Source organism: Jaculus jaculus, chromosome 11, assembly GCF_020740685.1.
Source record: "Jaculus jaculus isolate mJacJac1 chromosome 11, mJacJac1.mat.Y.cur, whole genome shotgun sequence".
Lineage (NCBI taxonomy): Eukaryota > Metazoa > Chordata > Mammalia > Rodentia > Dipodidae > Jaculus > Jaculus jaculus.
In genome coordinates this window covers 102,876,833-102,890,591 of record NC_059112.1, presented here as the reverse complement: position 1 = coordinate 102,890,591, position 13,759 = coordinate 102,876,833, and the positions used below count along the sequence as shown (strand labels likewise).

The 13,759-nt window shown below is 49.0% G+C and overlaps 1 protein-coding gene across 7 annotated transcripts in view; it reads left to right on the top strand.

The window, feature by feature from the left end:
* Window positions 1–13,759, top strand: part of Clec16a (C-type lectin domain containing 16A) — a 237,136-nt gene that overhangs the window by 128,484 nt on the left and 94,893 nt on the right. The window lies entirely within an intron of this gene.

Here is a 13,759-nt window from a genome sequence, read left to right as displayed (position 1 = left end):
GTAGTCCTGCCTCAGGCAGTGGCTGGATTGTGCCCTTTGCCGTCTTTTGGCTCTGCTTGCTCTGTTCTAGCCTCATCCTCAGCTAGTGGAAAGAGGGCTAGCAGCAGCCCAGCATTTGCTCTAGCGGCTAAGTAGGCCTGACAGAAAGCATTCTAGAAGTCTGGAGGAGAGCTCTCACTCCACGCCAGGAAGTGGTCACAGTAACACCAGGACACCTGCTAGAATCACAGGGTCAGCTCTAGAGCTGGGTGGTGGTACCAGCTCCTTCTCAGCCCCACTGTGAGGAGGGGAGCCCTCAGAGGATGATCTCAAAGAAGAGGTGCGGGCCTTTCTGTTGTCTGATGACTTTGAGGTATATTCACCTACAGTAACATTCACCAAGCTTCAGAGTGTAATTCAATGAATTTTGGCAAAATCCTTGAGTAACCAGCTGTCATGACAGAAACTATAAGTGCTAGCTGTCAGAGTTGTTCCTGCTTTCCTGTGTCCGTGAGATGACAGAAACTCCACAGCCTCCATTCCCTGCTCCACGTAATGGGCATGTAATGGGGTTGGGGCTCAGTGGGAAAGCAATCACATATCATGAACAAGGCCCAGGTGGGGGTCTGTCTAAAGTATGGAGTGAGAGATAGGAAATGTGTGGTGACTGCTGATACTACCTGGCATGTAACTGGGCTCAGCTGAGTAGGAGGGGCTTCTCCATAAGTGACCATGACGACTGTCACCTGGTGGCGAGTCTTCCTGTCTCCCTTGTGTTGGTGATCTTTCATCTTTCCCTGTCTGAGGAGAAGAGAGAAGCCATGTCCATCTCCTTTGGCCCTTTCACCCTTGAGAAATGCTCCACAGTGATTTCTGGAAGGGCTGGAATTGATCGAGTCAGCTGGACTCAGTCTTTCCCTGAATCCATGAAGAGAAAGGGAAACAGCCAGCCTTAATGGGGGCCTCTCCGCAGGGCAGCAAGAGTGTTTATATCCGTGAAATGAAATTAAATTTTATGCTGGGAATTCACATTCCTTTCCTCCTCCCTCTAGGAATAGCCTGCTGAAATAAAGGTTAAAAGTATTTCGCTTATCAATTTTAATTGATTAGATTGCTAGTTGAGATCACTTAACTGAGCTTTTTTGGGTAGTTGGCCATTAGGAAAGTAATGGCTGGCTGTCTTTACTCAGTCTGATGGCAAATTATGTCTTTTGCTAAAGAGGGTGACATTGAAAAAAAACACCGAATGTTATAGATTTTAAAAGCACATGGTGCTAGCATGTTGGCTGGCTAGCATTTTCTTTCTTTTATTTTTCTTTTACTCCTGGTGGTTGTAAATGTTGGGGGCAGATAACAATGCTGTGTAGATGCTGGGACAGATCACCATGCTGTGTAGATGGTGGACAGATCACCATCCTCTGTAGATGGTGACAGATCACCATGCCGTGTAGATGGTGGACAGATCACCCATGCTGTGTAGATGGTGACAGATCACCATGCTGTGTAGATGGTGACAGATCACCATGCTGTGTAGATCCTGGGTCAAATCCCCATGCTTTGAGTGCACAGGGCGCTCTCAGTACGGCTGAAATGTGAAGTGATTGGGGACAGCTGAGGGATGGCAGCTGGAACTGTTTCTGTCCACCTATTTTTTTATACCTGATTAGTTCAAAAAGGCTGACATAAGGCAAGAAATTTGGGATTGGTCCAGCCTTATCTCCAGTGATAAAGTCTGGCAGATTTAATGAAAAGAGCCCCACAAAGCAGGAAGTGGTGACATGAAGTTTGTTAAGAAGGAGCCCACAGCATGGAGGACATGTATTAGCAAGCCTGCCTGGAGTCAGCTATGCAGTCCCAAGTCTGACGCTCCATGCAGCAAGCACCTCCAAACGTGGTTCTAGAACCCCAGGAGCGGCAAAAGCAAGTCACACCAGGAAAGAGACTCACTGAGTTCTGAAAGCAAAGGCTGCTTTGCATTTTCGGAAGATGAGCATGGCCTGGGATAGCAGGAGGAAAAGAAACAAGGAAAGTGAGATTTTCAGAGTGCCATCGTGATTCACCCAATCCCCAGGTCCCTTCAGTAGTTATTACTGATCTGCTACATGTGTGTCTTCTGGCCACATCTGTCTTTAAACTACGTCCTCACCCACCCACTGTGTTAGAGGATGAGAACGCACCCCTCGCCACACCTCCAGCACATGCGCGTTTTGTAGTGCTCTTCTTAATCAAGTGGGTTGCTGTCCATGGCAAATCCCAGGTGTCTCAGCACTGGCTGCCGTGGCTGAGGTGGGCCTGTGCTCCTCTGTGCTCCTGCCTGCCTCACTGCTACTGCTGGAGTCAGGAGCCGGCCACCTTGTGACCTTTCCCGGGCCGTCATGCTGGTGAGGCTCTGGTCTTGCCTCTGAAATGGCTCTGAGGGTTTTCAAGGCTGTCGGGAAGGTCAGGTGAGGGCTCAGCTAGCCCACGCTCTGCCATGCTCAGCACACGAAGTGCTGGTGGGGTTGCTCTATGTAGATGCTGAGTGAGTGACATACCAGCTTGCTATGCTCCAAGGGGTGGCACTAAGTGTGTAACCGAAGGTGTTCCAGCCAGTTTGTCACTGTGCAATGAAGCACTTTGGGGCTGAAAGATAGTCATGGCCACTTTGGTGGGAGGGAAGGTCACAAACCACCTTCCCTTTGCCACGCCATGGGACTCACTCCACTGAGCCTTTGATCCAGATTGTTCTGGGGACCAGTTGGTTCAGAGGAGAAATGGCAGCCTCTGAGAGAATTACTGCCTGTCTCCAGGGAACCTTAGGCTATCATAGTACTGAGGAGATTCACCCACTGTGCAGGCATACTAAGAGGTGCCAGGTACCCAAGAGGGTTCAATTTCCAGTTTCCTTTCTGCTCTGTACAGAAGAAGAGCACCTGCATTCACCACAGCATATGCTGTACCCATCAGTTCTTGTAGTCAGACTTTGCTTGTAACAAACTTCACTCTGTAGCCTAGGCTAGTCTGGAATTTACTGGGCAGCCAAGGTTGGCTTAAACTTCATGCGGTCTTACTACTATGCCTTCCATGTTCTGGGATCACAGGTGTGAGCCACCACACTGTATACTCTGACTGAAAATCCATGCATGAAACCCATTCAGTGAAAACTTAGTCAATGAAAACCCACTTGTTGGGGTTGGAGAGTTGGCTCAGAGGCTAAGGCACTTGTCTGCAAAGTCTAAAATCCCAGGTTTAATTCCCCAGTACCCACGTAAAGCCAGATGCACAAAGTGGCATGTGTGTCTGGAGTTTGCAGCAGCTGGAGGCCCTGGCATGCCCATATTAATTCTCTCTCTCTCTCTCTTTTGTTTCTCTCTGTTTGCAAATAATAAATAAAATATTTTTTAAAACCCATTTGTCAGGCTGGAGAGGTGCTTAGTGGTTAAGGCACTTTGCCTGCGAAGCTTAAGGACCCAGGTTCAACTCCCCAGCACTCATGTAAGCCAGATGCACAAGGTAGCGCATGTGTCTGGAGTTTGATTGCAGTGGCTAGAAGCCTGGCTTGCCAATTCCCTCCCTCCCGCCCCTCTCATAAATAAAATTTAAAAAATAAAACATTTCTCTGTCCAGCTATTTATTGAGCACAGTTTCAGGAGCGGGATGTGATCATGGCAAAGGCCAGCTTGGCCTCCGCCCTTGGGGCTCTTGTTTGCGTGTGGGGAGGAACAATATCAGGATGAGTAAGGGTGGTGGCTCTGTAGGTCGTCGCAAGGGTCAGGTCTTGGGGAGGAGCTGGCTCCCTGGGGTGGGAAGCACAGTGAGGGAATACCACAGGATTTGCAGGACAGGTCTGGTGGCCTGCAGGTGGCCCTCCAAAGCAGCTCTGTGCACGTTCTACAGATTGCAGAGCGCTGGAGATCAGGAGCCTGTTCCATGGAGCATGAGGTCACACATAGCCATCCTTCAGTTGCCAGACAGGTCCACCTTTGCCTGGCATTACCACACAGAGGTTGCTAGAGCCTCCAAAGGTGGGTATGTGTGTGTAGACCATGGCCCTGGGCTCCAGGCTCCGTAGGTGAGGCCTTGGAATGCATTGTCCCAGTATAGTACATTTCTTTCCAGAGCTCAGGCTAACTGCCCAGGACCAGCTCAGAGCAGAGCTTCTGGGACCAGATGGACAACATTTTTTAGACAAGTAGTCATATTTACTTTTTGCATGTGTATGTATATATGCATATTCATGTGTGTGAGCCTCGGGAGGGTGCATATAGATGTGTGTGAGCATGCATGTGGAGGCCAGACAACATCAACTGTCTTCCTGAATCTCTCTCCACTTTACTTAAAAAAAAAAAATATATATATATATATATATATACATACATACATACATACATACATACATACATATATATATATATATATATATTGACAAAGAATGTACCACGGCATTCCTTAACTTTAAAAAAATATTTATTTACAAGTGGAGGGGAGAGAGACAATGGGTGCATCAGGGCCTTTTTCCACTCCAGATGCATGTGCCACTTTGTGTATCTAGTTTTATGTGCATACTGGAAATTTGATCCTGGGCCATCAGGCTTTGAAAGCAAGCACCTTTAACTGCTGAGCCCTCTCTCCAGCCCTCGCTTCACTTTTTGGTACAGTATCTCTCAGTGAGCCTGGAGCCACCAATTTGGCTAGGCTAGCCAGCAAGCCATAAGGACCTCCTGTTTCTACCTTGCCAGTGCTGGCATTACAAGTCTACACTGCCACACCCAGTATTTTGACCTGGGTGCTGGGTGGCAAGCACTTTATACACCAAGTCATTTCCCCAGCAGTAGCCATGTTTAAAAATAATTTTATCTGGGCTGGAGAGCTGGCTTAGCGGTTAAGCACTTGCCTGTAAAGCCTAAGGTCCCTGGTTCAAGGCTCGATTCCCCAAGACCCATGTTAGCCAGATGCACAAGGGGCGCATGCATCTGGAGTTCATTTGTGGTGGCTGGAGGCCCGGGCATGCCCATTCTCTCTCTCTCTCTCTCTCTCTCTCTCTCTCTCTCTCTCTCTCTCTCTCTCTCCCCCTCTCTCCCCCTCTCTCCCACTTTCTCTCTCTGTCTGTTGCTTTCAAATAAATAAAAAATTTAAAATAATTTTATTTATTGATTTGTGTATGTGTGCTGTATGTATGTGTGTGCAAATGTACATACCCCATGTACACACATGCAGAGGCCAGAGAATAGGCGATTCTCTATTCTCTGTTGCTCTTCTGAGTTGTTTTCTTGAGCTGGAGTCTCACTGCTGCTTTTTCGTCAGTCTGGCTGACCGGCTGGCCCCAGCAATTCTCCTGTCTCTGCCTCCTTTAGGCCTGGGATTACAGGCATTTGTGGCCACACCAGCTTTTTACAAGGGTGCTAGGGGTCAAGCGCAGGTCCTCCTGCTTGCACGGCAAGTGCTTCTACCCGCTGAGCCATCTCCCCGAGACCTCATGGCTGTATTTTCTAACAAGGTTTTTATGGTATGCCCCTGTCGTGCTAGGCAAGAGGCCAAGGCAAGAGAAAGTCCTAACAGGCCTCAGTACAGAGAGCGGATTTGTGGGTCGGTTGGCACCACAGCCAGGTTAGTCTGCAAGACCACACCCATGCGCAGATCACACACTGCTGGCCTGCCCGGCAGTGCCCTTGGCTCTGTGGCCTGAGTGCAGGGGCTCTTGATTGCACGCAGACACAGCCCGTTGGATCCAGTTCTGTGTGCGTGTGTGGTATGCATCATGCGTGCACATGTTCATGTGTGTGCAGGTGCATGTGGAAGCCAGAGGAGAACTTTGGATATCGTCCCCAGGAACTACATCCATCTTTTTTTTTTTTTTTGGCTTTTCAAGGTAGGGTCTTGCTGTAGCCCACGCTGACCTGGAATTCACTGTGTAGTCTCAGGGCAGCCTCGAACTCCTGGTGATCCCCCTACCTCTGCCTCCCGAGTGCTGGGATTAAAGGCGTGCGCCACCACATCCGGCTTCCATGCACCTTTTGTTAAGGCAGAGTGTCTCACTTGCCTTGAGCTCACCAGCTAGGCCAGGTCAGATGGTTAGCAAGCCGCAGGTATCTGCCAATTTCTGCCTCCCCGGGCCGGATTCCAGGCGGGGCCCAACTTTTCATCTGGTTCTGTGTATTTGAAGCAGGTCCTCAGGCTTGCATGACCAGGCCTTCCTCACAAACCATCCCCTGCACCAATGTCAGCCTTTCAAACCTGAAGTCAGATTGTGTCTCCCATCACAGCCTGAACAGCTAGCAGAGAGCCTGGTGGCCTTGAGGCCAAGCGTCCTCTGGCACCCCTGCTTCCTGTTCTTCAGGCATGCTGGCACCTTTCCACCTCAACCCCCACTGCACCCCCCCATCTCACCAGGTCTGCTCCCCCACCCGCCATAACAAGTGTGCTGCAGTTCAGGCCCAGGGAAGTCACTGTGACACTGGCCTCCACATTCTTGGTCCATGTCCCCAGTCCCCTTCTTGTGCTGATGAATGAGCATGTGACTTTTGGTGGCACTAGAGACTGGTTGCGGGGACTTGCACATGTGAGGCAAGCACTCTACCACGGAGCTGAGTCCCTCGCCCTCTGTGAATGTCCTAAAAGACCCTGCAGTGCTCCCCCGCCCTCCCCAGTTCCTTGCCCCAGTCCCTTGCCAACAAGAGCTCCTGGAGCCAGCAGCGGTGCCCCCGGCCATGTTCATCCAATTGCAGGGAGGTGCGTTTCCAGCAAAAGTGTCCTGAAGTTCCCCAAACAGATCGTGTGGTTTGATCGTAAGTCCGTGAAAATGTGAGTTTATTGATTTGTCTTGCAAAGCCAGTGATTGTTACATGATCCTGCCTGTCAGTTCTGAACAATTCTATGTTAAGTTCACTTTGCTGTGGCCCAGTCATGGCCGTGTGCCTCATACTGGCATGTTTGAGAAAGACACACAAATAATGAAGGTGGTGAAAAGCAAAGCCAGACTGTGGTATCCTGGGACAGACTGGCCTAAGCTCTCAGAAGGGTCAGTGTTGGGCTAGTGGAGAATTTCCTGCCCTGGGTCCCATTCTTACCACTACAGCAGTTCATTAGTCACAGATACAGAACATGGAGGCATCTTGATACAAAACGAGAATGAAGCTGACCTTTTTTATTTGTCATTGTTGGTTTTTGTTTTCCAAGGTAGGGTCTCACTCTAGCCCAGGCTGACCTGGAACTCACTATGTAGTCTCAGGGTGGCCTCGAACTCATGGCGTTCCTCCTACCTCTGCCTCCCAAGTGCTGGGATTAAAGGCATGCACCATCATGCTTTTTTAAATTTATATATTTGCATTTATGTGCATGGGTATGAGTGTGCCAGGATCTCTTACTGCTGCAAATGAATGCCCATCTAGTTTTAAGTGAGTGGTTGGGAAGTTAAACCAGGGTTGTCAGGCTTTTAGGCAAGCACCTTTAACCACCGCGCCATCTTCCCATTTCCGAGAGAGAGAGAGAGAGAGAGAGAGAGAGAGAGAGAGAGAACATGCACGTGTTTTGGTCTCTTGCCACTGCAAACCAACACCAGGCACCTTTTTGTGTCTGGATTTGTGAGGAATTGAACCTGGATTGGTAAGCTTTGTAAATAAGCATCTTTAACTGCTGAACCATCTCCCCAGCCCCTTCTTTCATTTCTATGTTTCTTCTTCCCTTCTCTCCCTCCCTCCTTTTTCCTTCTTCTTTCTCTTCCATCCCCTCTCTCTCTTGCTTGACAGAATTTCATGTGTCCCTGGATAGCTTTGAAATCCTGTGCTTCACAGGTGTGGGCCACCATGCCAGCCTCTGCTATTTCAGGGTGTAAATATTATAGTTCCCTGTCACCTCAGCACCATCTGGAACTTTAAAGGCCTGCAGAGCTCTAAGCATGTTTATGTGCAGTCACCATCAGTGTTCCCTTTTATCATGTTTTTCTCTCCAGGACTGGGGATTGAACGCACAGCCTTTTACATGTTACAGAGTACCCTACCATTAAGCTAACATCAGTAGCCCTGTTTTACTTAATGATAGCCTTGCTAAATTATTCAGGCAGGCCTTGAACTTGCCAGTCTCTTGTCTCAGCCTCCCAGGTAGCTGGGATCACAGTCATGGACCATGATGTCATGGTTCTTAATTTCTAAAATTGGTTCTTAATATAGGGGAAGATTAATGAATGGGTACTAATATTTGGGGAAGGGAAGGTTGAGTGGGTGTAATATAAGGGGGAAGGAAGTTGATGAATGGGTCCTAATCTAGGAGAAGAAAGAAGTTGATGACTAAATACTAAATTACAGTTGGGAACAAGAAGTTCTGGTATGTTGTTACAAAGCAGGGGTGTAGGTAAGGATAATGTCCTTCACAAAGCTAGAGGAAAGAAAGCATGTGAGATGTTTTCACCATAGGAAATAAAGCATGTTTGAGGAGATATGTTTAAACTAATTAATACTGTACAATATATATGTGCATGTATTGAAATTCATAAAGTGTCAAGTTATTATAGAATTTTCATGTTACCAGTTAAATTTCAATGAAGTGCTGGTTCTCATTGGACAGAAAGTGAGAGTGATTACCTAGCATGTGTAAGGCTCTGGGTTCAATCCCCAGCACCACAAGTAAGTCAAACAACTAAGAAAGCCAAGTGTGTTGGTGCATGCTTGTAAGCCCACCACTCGGGAGACTGAGGCAGGAGAATTCAGCATTCCAGGCTGGCCTTATCTACCCAGTAAGGTCCTATTCCAATAAATAAACAAACAAAATTCATGGAAGACCCAACCCTTCCCCACCAAAAAAAGATGAGTACAGAGGTACTGTTCTTAGATAATTGAAACTAAAGAGACAACAATCACCCTCAAATGGATCAGAGAGAGAATTTCAAAGCAACTTTAAACAAAGGGCAAGGGAGAATCTGCATGTGGATTTGTGATTGGACCAGGTAATTGAGATAAATATTGTGTTTGTGGCCATGGTGATGTGTTATGGTTCTATTCTTAGCAAGGACAGCTTCACATGAAACCCAGTGTCTGACACCTGCCACTTTGAGATGACTGAGAAAACAGGTGTGTTTGTGTGTGGATATGTGAGAGAAGCAGCAAGTACAGTTAACAGTCAGTGAATCCGGATGAAGGGCACATGAGTGTATTGGAATAGCCTTTAAGTTTATATGGAAGTTGGAAAAATTTCAAGATAAAAATTTAAGGAAGAGGCAAGAGGAACATCGACCCCTTGAAAATATACCCTTCAGTAAATGGGGTGTGTGATGTTCAGAAACTGAGGCCTTTGATTCAAGAAAGCCCGGGTGCAAGTCCAGCTGTGTGACTGACTCCTTCCCTTTCCTAGCCTGTCTTCCTCTTAGGTAAATTGGGGCTAGTGAAGGCTGCCTCTAGAGTCTGTGGATTTCAAGACAGAAGCCATTGGAAACACCCCGCTTCACGCCCAGTAGACAGAGACTTTGGAATGAACAGCCCCTAGCATGGAGCACACCTCCACGGGCTGCCCCTCGCAGCGCCTGGTGCTGGGCACAGAACGCAGCGCGCAGTGCGCACCTGGGTGGCTCTGGGGCTTGTCCAGCTGCTGCGGCGTATTAAGTGCTCAAGCGTTTGCTCGCAGCCCTGCTGGAGGAACTTAAAGTAGGTGGATGGTGGGTTAGAAGAATGACATTTGTTCCTTGTTATGCATGTTTGAATAGCCAGGCTTCTGGTGCAGACTCCCCTCCACATCCAGTGAAGTCTCCCAAGAACCTTACACCCCCTTCCTTGTTAGTTTCTAAAACTATGGATTATTTTAATTTGAAGTTGAGCAACCAAAAGTCATTTTGGCTTTCAATGCCAAAACCCTTCCTCTCTCTCTCTGTCCTTCCTTGTCTCTCCTCCACACCTTCCTTATTTTTTCTTCTTCCTTACTCTGCTTTGAAACTAGAGCTCTGCAATGGGTGGATAATATAATTTTTTTTGAATTAACTCCCCCCACCCCGTTCTAAGGAAATGGAAAACATGGATTAACGACATTTCCCCTCTCTCTATGAATTAGACTTCTTCTCCGTGTGCTTGATGAATAATGTTGCTGGCCACTTTTCAGAAATGAAGTAGAAATATGGAGAAATGAAATTTGTATCTTATAAACTGACTGGAAATGTGATTATAATACAGCTGTCAGTTTTGTTCAAGTGGAAAATTTCTGAGTAAATCCAATTGCAGCAGGATTTGGTTCTCTTAAAGCAGGGTGATGTAGCTGTTTCCTGAGTATTGATTATTTGATTGGTACCTGTCTGCTGGACCTATTTTTTTTTTTTTCGGTAGCGCTCATTGATGTGGTTTAATGTATATTCCTGTAATCTTTCCCTGTTTTATAAACTGGCGATCATAATTGAGCTACATTAGAGAGACATGTTCTGCTGAGATCACAAGGTCACCTAATGACTGTGCCCTCTTCAGTTATCTAGGACAGTTCTGAACAAGACAAGAGACAAAAAAAAAAAAAAAAAAAAAGCAGGATTTCCTGACTCCAGTCTATCAGTGGGGACGCGAGGCTGGACAGGAGAGACTGGGCTTCGAGCCTTGCCTTTCTTTGTCTATTAAAGTTAGTGTTTAAAGGCTGGAAAGATGGCTCACTGGGTAGAATGCCACACAAGCATGAGGACCTGAGTTTAGATACCCAATACCCACACGAATGCCAGGTGGGCATGATAGCTCACATGTAATCCCCGAGTTTGGGAGGCAGAAGCAAGATCCCTGGAGGAAGCTGGTTAGCTAGACTACCCAAGTGGGTGAGCTGTGGGTGGCAGTGAGAGACCCGACCTCGGTAAGCAAGATAAAGAGCCATGCCCAACCTCAGCCTCCGCGTGCACATGCACGCACCTGTGCCCACACATGGGAACATGCACACACGCCCAGCACACGAAAATACATTGTTTCTGTGGAAGGCATTTGCGTGTTTCTGCCACAGCCCAGTTCTTCCCACACTGTTGAAGGTGGGCCTGTTTCTCAGACAGGATGGGAGCTGGCTTAGGGTTGCCTAAAGAGCACCAGCATCCGGGGCGAAGCTGGGTGGGGGCTGGGTCGTGCCAGTCTCATCTCAGCATCCTGAGCCACTGCCCTGGGCGTGTTCCTTGTCCTCCCTCCCTCACTCCTTGGTGGCTGTGCTTTAGGGGCTGTGACGGGATAAGACACCACTTGGCAGTGCCAAGTACAATTGTGACATGACTTCACAGAGCTCAGTGCACAAAAGGCTGCCCAAGAAGCCCTCAGATCTAGCAGGCCAGAAAGCAGGCTCAGTTCTTCCTCAACCCCATCTTCCAGCCAGCGAGTGCAAATTCTGTCTGTACATGCTCATGCGAAAGCCTCTGAGGAACCCCGTCTCCTCTCTTCCCCCTCCTGCAGCCAGGTGCTCTGGTGGGTGGAGGGCCTGGGTCCTTTCCACTGTCCGTACTTCCTCTGTCCTGGTCAGGACCCACAGGACAGTCTTCTGACAAGGGCGATTTTGTCATTCAGAGGCACAGTCTTCCTGTCTGTCTCAGGGTCACCTGCAAGGCCCTGCGTGCATGATCTACACCTCTCCATCTGTCGGTCACTGTGCTGCCCAGGTATTCAAAGTTCTGGGGACATCTGCCCTGGGCTGCCATGACCCCGGTGGCCCCCAGCCTGTGCTCTGCTTTGTGGTACTGCCCACTGCAGCAGGCCACCTTGACATATGGTTGGTGGGAGAAGATGGCAGTTGAGAGCCACCACAGGAAACAGGAGTCAGTGGAGGAGCCAGGTTGAGAATTACCGTTGAGTTTGTTTCAAGCTGTCCCCCAGTCTAGCCTACTGTTTGGGGTTCTGCCTACACAGGCCTCTAGACCTCAGAGATGCCAGTTTCCCACCCACCACATGCCCACTTCCTCCAGCCCAGCAGAAAAGGATGACACAGGATCCAAGGACAGCCCAGGCCTCAAGAGAGAGGGCTGGCTTGTGGCCCTGATCTACAGTCAACCACAGAGCACCCAGAACAGGTATCTGAGGAATGCAAACCAGTAACAGACACTGCGACCTTTAGAAAGGTGTTAAGTCAGAAGAGGGCCGCCTCCACGTGCCTCTGCTCTCTCAGTACAGGAAAGCACCTGCTAACCATCCCCAAAGTGCTTTCAGCCCAGCCTCACCCTGTAGCCCATCCCTGCCCCACAAGGAAGAACAGCCTAGGCATCTTAAGAAAGGTCCAGAATACTAAACTCAGAGAATCTACAGGCTTAAGTTGTCACGTCTGCTTTCCCCTGCTTGGAAACGAAGGTGAGCCCTGGCTTGCTTGCTGCCCTCATGGCCGAGCTACTGAAGAGCATGGACTCCACCCTAGACGCCTTGAACCAGGGTCGGGCTGACGGGAGGGTGGACGGAAGCTGGTGGCTCTGCATCCGAGAGGGCTTCAGGGAGAGCCTCAACACAGGTTGGCTTTTACGGTCACCTCGGGAGCTTTAAAACTCCTGAGCAAGGCCCTTTTCCAGGTTCTGGGGTTGAGCCTTGGCGTCCACGTGCTTTCTAGAGGACTCCACTGCACAGCCAGTATTGAGAGTTGTGGGGTTATGCAGAGTGAGGAAGGTTTTAGAATTTAGCCTTAATGAATTCCAGTTCCCCCTGGGAGTACTCCTTGCTTACCCAAAGACCAGCCAGATGTTAGGGAGATGGCTCTGGGCAGAAGAAGCAGGGTGACATCTTCAGGGAGGTGTCACCCAGTCTCCATCATGAATGTGACGCCCTCAGTGAGTTGCACACAGCCGGTCCTAAGTGCTGGGCTGCAGTGGTGCCTGACCTCAAGCAGTCTGCAGAGGAGGAGGGTGTGTAAGGTGTGGTGGGGACAAGCATTGTACACAGGGGGTGCTTGGCTTGTCTCCTCCCCCTCCCATCTCCCCATCTCCATATGTGAGTGCTTTGGCAGCCACTCAGGCCGTGCTTGTCCTTGATTAAAATCAAGGACTTGGGGCTGAAGAGATGGCTTACTGGTTACTTGCCTGTGAAGCCTACAGACACCGGTTCGAGGCTCGATTCCCCAGGACCCACGTTAGCCAGATGCACAAGGGGGCGCACGCGTCTGGAGCTCGTTTGCAGTGGCTGGAGGCCCTGGCCCATTCTCTCTCTCTATCTGCCTCTTTCTCTGTCTGTCACTCTCAAATAAATAAATAACTAATAAACAAAAAGAAGTCAAAGACCTGGGCCTGCAGGAGGGGTTCCTTCCAGAGCTCACAGCTGCCTGCTGTGAAACCCCAGCTGGCCCCAACTGTCCTGCTCCTCCTGAACCAGTGCCAGTCCTAGAAGCAGCCTTCTCGGTTTCAGACAAGGTCATGTGAATGCCCTAGGATCTGATTGTCCAAGCTGGAGTCACACCGCGGGGCCAGGGCGGCTCAGCAGTTGGCAGGGCAGGGCAGTGCTGGGCTGGGCAGGGCAACACTGGCCTGGCCTCACAGCTCCACTAAGCCATTTGCTTATAGTGAAGAATTCCCATTTCTCCTTCTCCTCTACCCCTTGGGGGCCACTGTTTCTTATTCCAAGTTAAACAGACCTTTCTCCCTGCTGCCCCCCCCCCCCCGCCGCCACCAATTTCTCATACAGATAAACCCCATGTAGCTTCCTGGTCCTTGGTATATCCAAATTACCTCTTGCATTCATCTTTGCCGTTACCCATACCCAGCTCTTTGCATTTTATACATGTTTTGCATTCTGCTAAATGCAATCGGGGTTTTCCAGAGTTATACAAAACCAGGAAATAATGCATGTCATTTAAATGACTCCTGTTAACCTTTAGCCTTTAACTAGTGTCTTATAACACTTGC